Source organism: Lipotes vexillifer, unplaced genomic scaffold (genome assembly GCF_000442215.2).
Source record: "Lipotes vexillifer unplaced genomic scaffold, Lipotes_vexillifer_v1.1 scaffold655, whole genome shotgun sequence".
Lineage (NCBI taxonomy): Eukaryota > Metazoa > Chordata > Mammalia > Artiodactyla > Lipotidae > Lipotes > Lipotes vexillifer.
The window spans coordinates 2,457,299-2,464,111 of record NW_006788208.1 but is presented as its reverse complement, the minus strand read 5'-3'; positions in this window follow the sequence as shown (position 1 = coordinate 2,464,111).

The window sequence follows — 6,813 nt, the reverse complement described above, 5'->3', positions numbered from 1 at the left end:
TGAAGACACGAAAAGGCAGAGCAACAGTTCTGTTGTCACTGGGTGATTTCTGTGAACTTCATGCATCAGAGGCTTATCCATTCAATAATAAGATGATTTTTTGTTTTTTCTGTGACAGCCTCTTGTATTTTGCCTTTCAATCACAAATGCTTTCTATTTAAGAACCACTTTTTGATCTTGAGTATACATTTTTCTCCTGGACTTTTGATAAGTTTTTAAAATATAATCTTTTGACTTCTTATGGGATTTTTGTTATTGTTGTTTACTTTTCTCAACTGTGTGCTTGACATTACTTCCTTAACCAATGCTATTATTTTATATTAGTGCCTTTTCACAAAATTGAATAATCAAATGGTTTTTCTCCCGATGGTCATGTCCGTCGAGATATTAGCATGTAAAATTTTTTTTTTTTTTTTTTTTTTTGCGGTATGCGGGCCTCTCACTGTTGTGGCCTTTCCCGTTGCGAAGCACAGGCTCCGGACGCGCAGGCCCAGCGGCCATGGCTCACGGGCCCAGCCGCTCCGTGGCACGTGGGATCCTCCCAGACCAGGGCATGAACCCGCCTCCCCTGCATCGGCAGGCGGACTCTCAACCACTGCGCCACCAGGGAAGCCCTATCATGTTAAATTTGATCCTATTCTGAGAAAATATTACAGATTTATCTCACATATTCTCTGTGTCATTTTTTATTGCTCAGGACCTAGTCTAATTTATTTCTTTTGCTCTGGTATACTAAAATGACTTATTCTATGAAATGGTAACTTATCTCATCAAAAAACACCAAACTTTTGTATTTGGTCCTGGTGAATTTTTTTTTCACTATGTAGAAATCTAAAATGCTCCTTACCAGTAAATTGTCTAATTCCGCCTCTTCTTCAGTTTAAGTAAACATTTCCTTCTAGTCTCATTGCTGGTTAGGTGGTCTGTGTTTGAGGTTCCTGATTTGTGGACCATGAATTCCACTGGGTCAGTGATTTACTTACTGAGTCCACATACCCACTAAACATTGTCTGTAAGCTGAATAAAAAATGTCTTGGGTATGTATGGATGAGTATTTTTCAAATGAAAGTAGACACTTAAAATTAATAAAATTAAATCTTTTGAAAACATTGACAAATTTATAGAGGTTTTTTAAAAAAATGTATTTTCTCAATAAAAAGGTTATAAAAATATAAATACTGTCTTACCTAAGAAATGCTTTGCTGTTAAAAGGGTCCTCATTTTCAACCTAAGAAACTCCATGTTACTTCCCTCTTCTAGTAAGATTCTTGCCCTATTACAATATATGTTGTTGCCCCTACATATAATGCTACATATAATACTGATCCTACACTTTCTCCTATTCCTCTCTTGCCTTTAGAATTTGTACTCAGCAGTGTACCAAATGGCTTTAAAAAGTATGATACCCATTTACTTTAATAATATTTACTCATCTGTTTTTCATACATTGAAAGTATGTATAGAGCTCACACTGAGTGGTTCTCATCCCTGACTGTGTAAAGAATCACCTGCAGGGCTTGAAAGACTACAGACCAGTTCCTCCCACCTCCCCCCCCCCATCCACTGGATGAGCATCTCCTGGGAGGAGAGGGTTGTTGGGCACCTCTGTTTTTAAAGAGTTCCCTAGGAGACTCCAAGGCATAGCAAGTGGGAGAAATAAGAGCCAGCTGTGGGCCAGGCATCGTGCTCGGCACCCAGCCTCACAGGAGGGAAAAAATTAGGCTTGGGAATCATCGCCTCTACTACTAATCTGGTCTCAGGGGACTCTCATGCCAACTTCTCTGTGACACCACTCAGCTTGTCACCAGTTGCATTGTATTTTGAGACCCTGCACTCATTACATAGAAATGGTTTACTTAATTAGAAAATGCCAGACATAAGTGTTTGATTCTTGGCCTTCAAAGCTCAGATACCAGACTGCCTGGCTCTAAACTGCATGCCTGGCAAAGTGAGTGCACAGTGCCTGGCACGTGGACACTAATCGATAAATGCTTGTGTTGAATTAACCGGCAAGGAAAAGAGCAGTACTTGTAAAGGAATTGTTTGCCAACTTCAGAGTTCAGTTATGAGTAGTGGAGAAAAAGTGCCCAGAGGCAGAATTCCTGTTTCACAGAAAACAGTCCCTTCCAAGCAAGGCTGTTCCTAATTACATCTCCCAAGTCTATTAAACGTCAAACATATTATAGTCCTTACTGCCAAATATTACAAATCATTCTTAATTCTGAGAAGAATAAATTAAGCTTGGGCTTCTTCCTATGGAAGCACTTAGCAGTTCTTTCTGTTTTTGTGGAGGGGGGCATTGTTGTTATTGGTTCTAGTTCCGGTTTTTTCTTTCTTTTCTTTTGGCAAGACGAAGACAACTTTAATTCGGCTGCTCACTTGCAAGATGACTTTGGGAGTTTTGGAAAAGTTTTGTACCCCGTAGTTGCTCGTCTGTAAGATAGAAATAACATCCACCACATCCTGTTTTAGGACAATGAATGACATATAAAGACACATTTAACATGATACGAAGGGACTCCTAAATAAGTGTAAATTGTGTCTAAGTATCCTCCAACATTCTCATTGTAAAGATGAGGAAAATGAGACACAGATTGTCTCACCAACATGCTCAAGGTCTTCAGTTACCTAAGAATGGACACATGGTTGGAACATGGTGGCTGAGACAGAGTCTGTGGGGAGGGGTGTACCTTGATTATAGAAAACATCTCTATTGATAGGAAGGTAGCACGGGTGGGACTCTGTATCAAGCATGCATAAATCTATAACAAAATTACTAAGGATAGAAGCGAGGGTCCTGATGAAAATAAATTATAAAGAGAGCGTAAGAGGTAAGAGGCACATTGAGACTCTGGCTGCGAGGAAGGCAAGTGGGACCCGGAGGAATGGTGTACCGGTTGTTCCGGAACTGTGCTGCACAACAAACTGCTCCCAGACTCCAGGCTTAACATAGTTAGAATTTGCTGCTTGTGCGTCTGGGATGGTTGCCCAGCTGTCAGCTGATCTGGAATGAGTTCAGCTGGGATGACTGAGCTGGCTCCAGTCTGCTCCTACATCTCTTACCTGCCGTCAGACTGGCCCAGGCCTCTTCTCATGAGGATGGCAGAAGGCAAAGGTGAGCAAGCACCAAAGCGTGAGTGCTTTTCAGGACTTCACTTGCAATATACCTGCCAATACCCATTGGCCAAAGCAAGTCGCAAGGCCAGATGTGCCTCAGGAATGGGGAGTGTTCCTTGATTAGACCTAGATTCTGCTTTCTATGGGTGATTCCCCAATGCATTGTTCTCTACTACACTTATCTCTGGCCTCTGAGAGGTCCTTAGTTTTACTCCTTGATCACTGCTGGAGAGGGAGTAGAAGATGTACCCTTTTAAAAAAAAAAAAATTATTTATTTATTTGGCTGCTTGGGGTCTTAGTTGCAGCACGTGGGATCTTTAGTTGTGGCACACGAACTCTTAGCTGCAGCATGTGGGATCTAGTTCCCTGACCAGGGATTGAACCCGGGCCCCCTGCATTGGGATCATGGAGTCTTAGCCACTGGACCACCAGGGAAGTCCCTGGAAGAGGTACCCTTTGAACAATGTTCTCAGCCTGCTTCTTGTAGAAAGTTGGGTATGCAGAAGCCTTTTTAATTTTTTTTTTTTTTCATTTTAAAGACTTTTGGTTCCTTTTAGTTCAGGTACTCCATGTGTCAAAAACCAAAGCCCACAATCTTTAGAAACATGCTTCTCTGTCTCTATTTAATCCCTGATGTTTTCTGCTTTTTATATTGCTGTGGGATGATGTCCTTAAGAATCTTGAAAGCCCTTTTGTTGAGCTTAGTGGGTCTACAAGGCATCTCCTTAATGCTCCAAGAAGTCTTAACAAAAGGTCGCATGGGTACACCCATAATTTGGTCTGTACCCATGGCCATGTCTTAACTTGAGAATATTTTATTGGCTTAAAAGGCTGGAGATGAAAAACAGTTTTAGTTTCCAGATGAGCAGAGAATGGCATCTCTATATTTCTGAATTCAACTTGCAAGTTGTCCGGTTATTTTCTGAGTTCATCTTTTTCTTGTAATACTTTGTTATACCCAGCTAGCTAGAGCCAACTGACGCTTTCAGTATTCTGCCTTGAAATTTCATTGCCAAAGTCCAGAGTTTCATCGGGAACATTTTCTGTCTTCCGTTTTACAGTTTGCCACAATGATAGCATGAGTCACCAATTTTCCATCCTTTTATAACAGTTTTCTTGCCATTTTTTCCAGGTTCCTACAAGAGTTTCATTTCCATTTTTCTAGGCTAAACCTACCACCTGGTCACAAAGCCAATGCCATATACTCTAGGTTTTTGTTATAGCAACACCTCACTCTGTGTACCAACTTCTGAATCAGTTATTTATTGCCATAGTAGTGCTACCTATCCAGCAGCTCCAAACTTTATGGCTTAAAATAAAGTGTTTATTACCTATGCTACTGTTTTTGGGTGAGCTTGTATATTTGGAGGTTGATTGGTTGTTAGTTGTTCTAGGACAGCCTTGGCTGATCACTGGAGCAACTAAGCCCTGATCCATATGCCTCTCGCCCTCCAGCAGGCTAGCCTGGTTGTATTCGCATGGTCCTGGCTGTGCCCAAGAGCAAGCAAACACCAATGTGCAAGTACTTTTCAGGATTCTGTGTTACACTGGCTAACAACCATTGGCCAAAGTAAGTTACATGGCCAGTCCAGGGGTAAGGAATTATATACCCTGTCCACTAAAAGGTGAGGATAGTGGGACAGGTAAAGAACAAGGCCATTAGAGTAATTGATGCATGGATGGAAAGTGGGAAAAGGCATTACCTCTAATGCTGGCCCATGAAGGACAGTTGGGTGCTCCAAGACGCAGTGCTCAACTGGGAGTCAAGTACAACTTTCCAAATAAGAAGCAATTATCAACTTTTGATATCAGAAGAGATGGTGGGGTTCCAGTTCAGCAGCAGGGCACCCAGCCATAAAGGAGATAGGCCAGACAGCAAAATGAAAGGTGGGTGTGTGATATTATGATTTTAGATAATTTGTCATCTCATAGAAAAGAGCTCATCCAGTAGGTAGGGGATATTGGGAGCAGAATCCAGTCCTCTAGAGAAAGACTGAAGGAAAACTAGTAGGGTTAGGCCCTAGTCATACTAGTTGAGATTGAAGGTTAGGTTCTGTCCTACAGTGGGAAAAAACTAGAGTACAAGGCAGGGAAATAAATGGACTCTTGAAATGGGGATGCAAAAGGGCAGGGTCTGTCACAGCTGAGAGGCTCACCCTTGGTATGCAGGCCCCGGGTATACCATGTTAATCAGGTAGAGACTCCCAATTTATTGCTTAACTAAATCAGGATCTTTTTCAGTAACTGGAGTGAGCTGGGCCCTAGAGCCCTTTACATTTATAAACCATGGGCACAGACTCAATTTCCTTTGATGCTCCCACCCTGTAAGGTGGGCAGAGCAAGTAACATTCTCTCATATTTTCATGTGAGGAAACTGGGGCTCAGAAATGACTTGCTCAGCGTCCCTGAGCTGACAGGTGATGAAGCTGGATTCAGAATCTGCATCGATGCAGAATACTTAGTGAGGAGTGATGTTACTGAAGAACAGCCTTCTGGAAGAAGGACACAGAACTCTTTCCTTGTGTGGGTTGTAGAAATGACACGGAGGAGGAAAAGTATAACTGAGGGAGTCTTCCATTTCCCAGTCACCTCTGAGGGTTCATTCTAGGAGAAGCAGAGAATCTGGCACATTCTTGTTTTGCCTTGCTTAGGAAATAGAGGAATCAGGGAAGCGGGGATTGCTCTGCTGGTTTGTCTCATTATCAAAGAATGGGTTCAGGATGTGGACGTGATGGGGATCTGTGTAAACAGTGTTAGTTGTGAAACTGAGATGCGTGTGAGATTTCACCCCGATTTACAACTTAATAGGTTAGTCTGAAACAATTATGTATATTCTTACAGGAAGCAAACATGAGGTCTCTGGATCAGACTGTTTATGACTCACAAAGTACTGTAGACAGTTTCCCAACCCCAATCCCTACAGAGCTGCACAGTAAGTTAGCTAAGATGTTGTAGTTAAACCATTACGGGCCAAAGAAAAGTACTCTTCTTTCTGAGCGTGGCCAAGGTGATGCCACTCGTAGGAGGGTAGGTGGGATTAGGGGCTGGGGGGAAAGAGGGGAAGTGGGGAAAGAAGGATCAGCTGGGAGCCACGGGTCCTGGCTGGGATCTGTGGCCTCTGACAGCCTTCTAAGCCCCCACTTTGGTGGTGGCGGTGTCTGCCAGGAGCAGCAGTGACCTAGACACTCTCCTGGCCTCAGAGCCACAGAAATTGAAGGAGCGGGTTTACCAGGAGCTAGAGTTGCTTCAGGCCAACAAGGTAAGCAGGCAGGCCAATGGCCATGTCAGGGGCTGCGACAGAGCTTTCTTCCAGCCCTGCTCTGACCTTCAAATCCTGAACAGTAGCATGGCTGCTACTTCACTTCCATCTTCCTAATCTCCAGCAGAATGTCTTTTTCCCTCCCCCAAGAGTCTCAAACACACACACACACACACACACACACACACACACACACAGAGTAGCAAATGAATTCTGGGAGATGTAGTTTCAGCTTAGTTAAATTGACAGTCGTAACCCCTACACCCAAATCTTCAACAGACTTGGGAGATACCTCTGATTACTCCCTTCATGAAGGTCTTTCATATGGGCTTTCAAACTCTTCCTAAATCTTTTAGCCTTCTCTTCTCTGCAATAGCCACCCTAAGACCTCTATCTTTTCCTTCTATTTTTGCTATTCTTGAATCATACTCTTTCC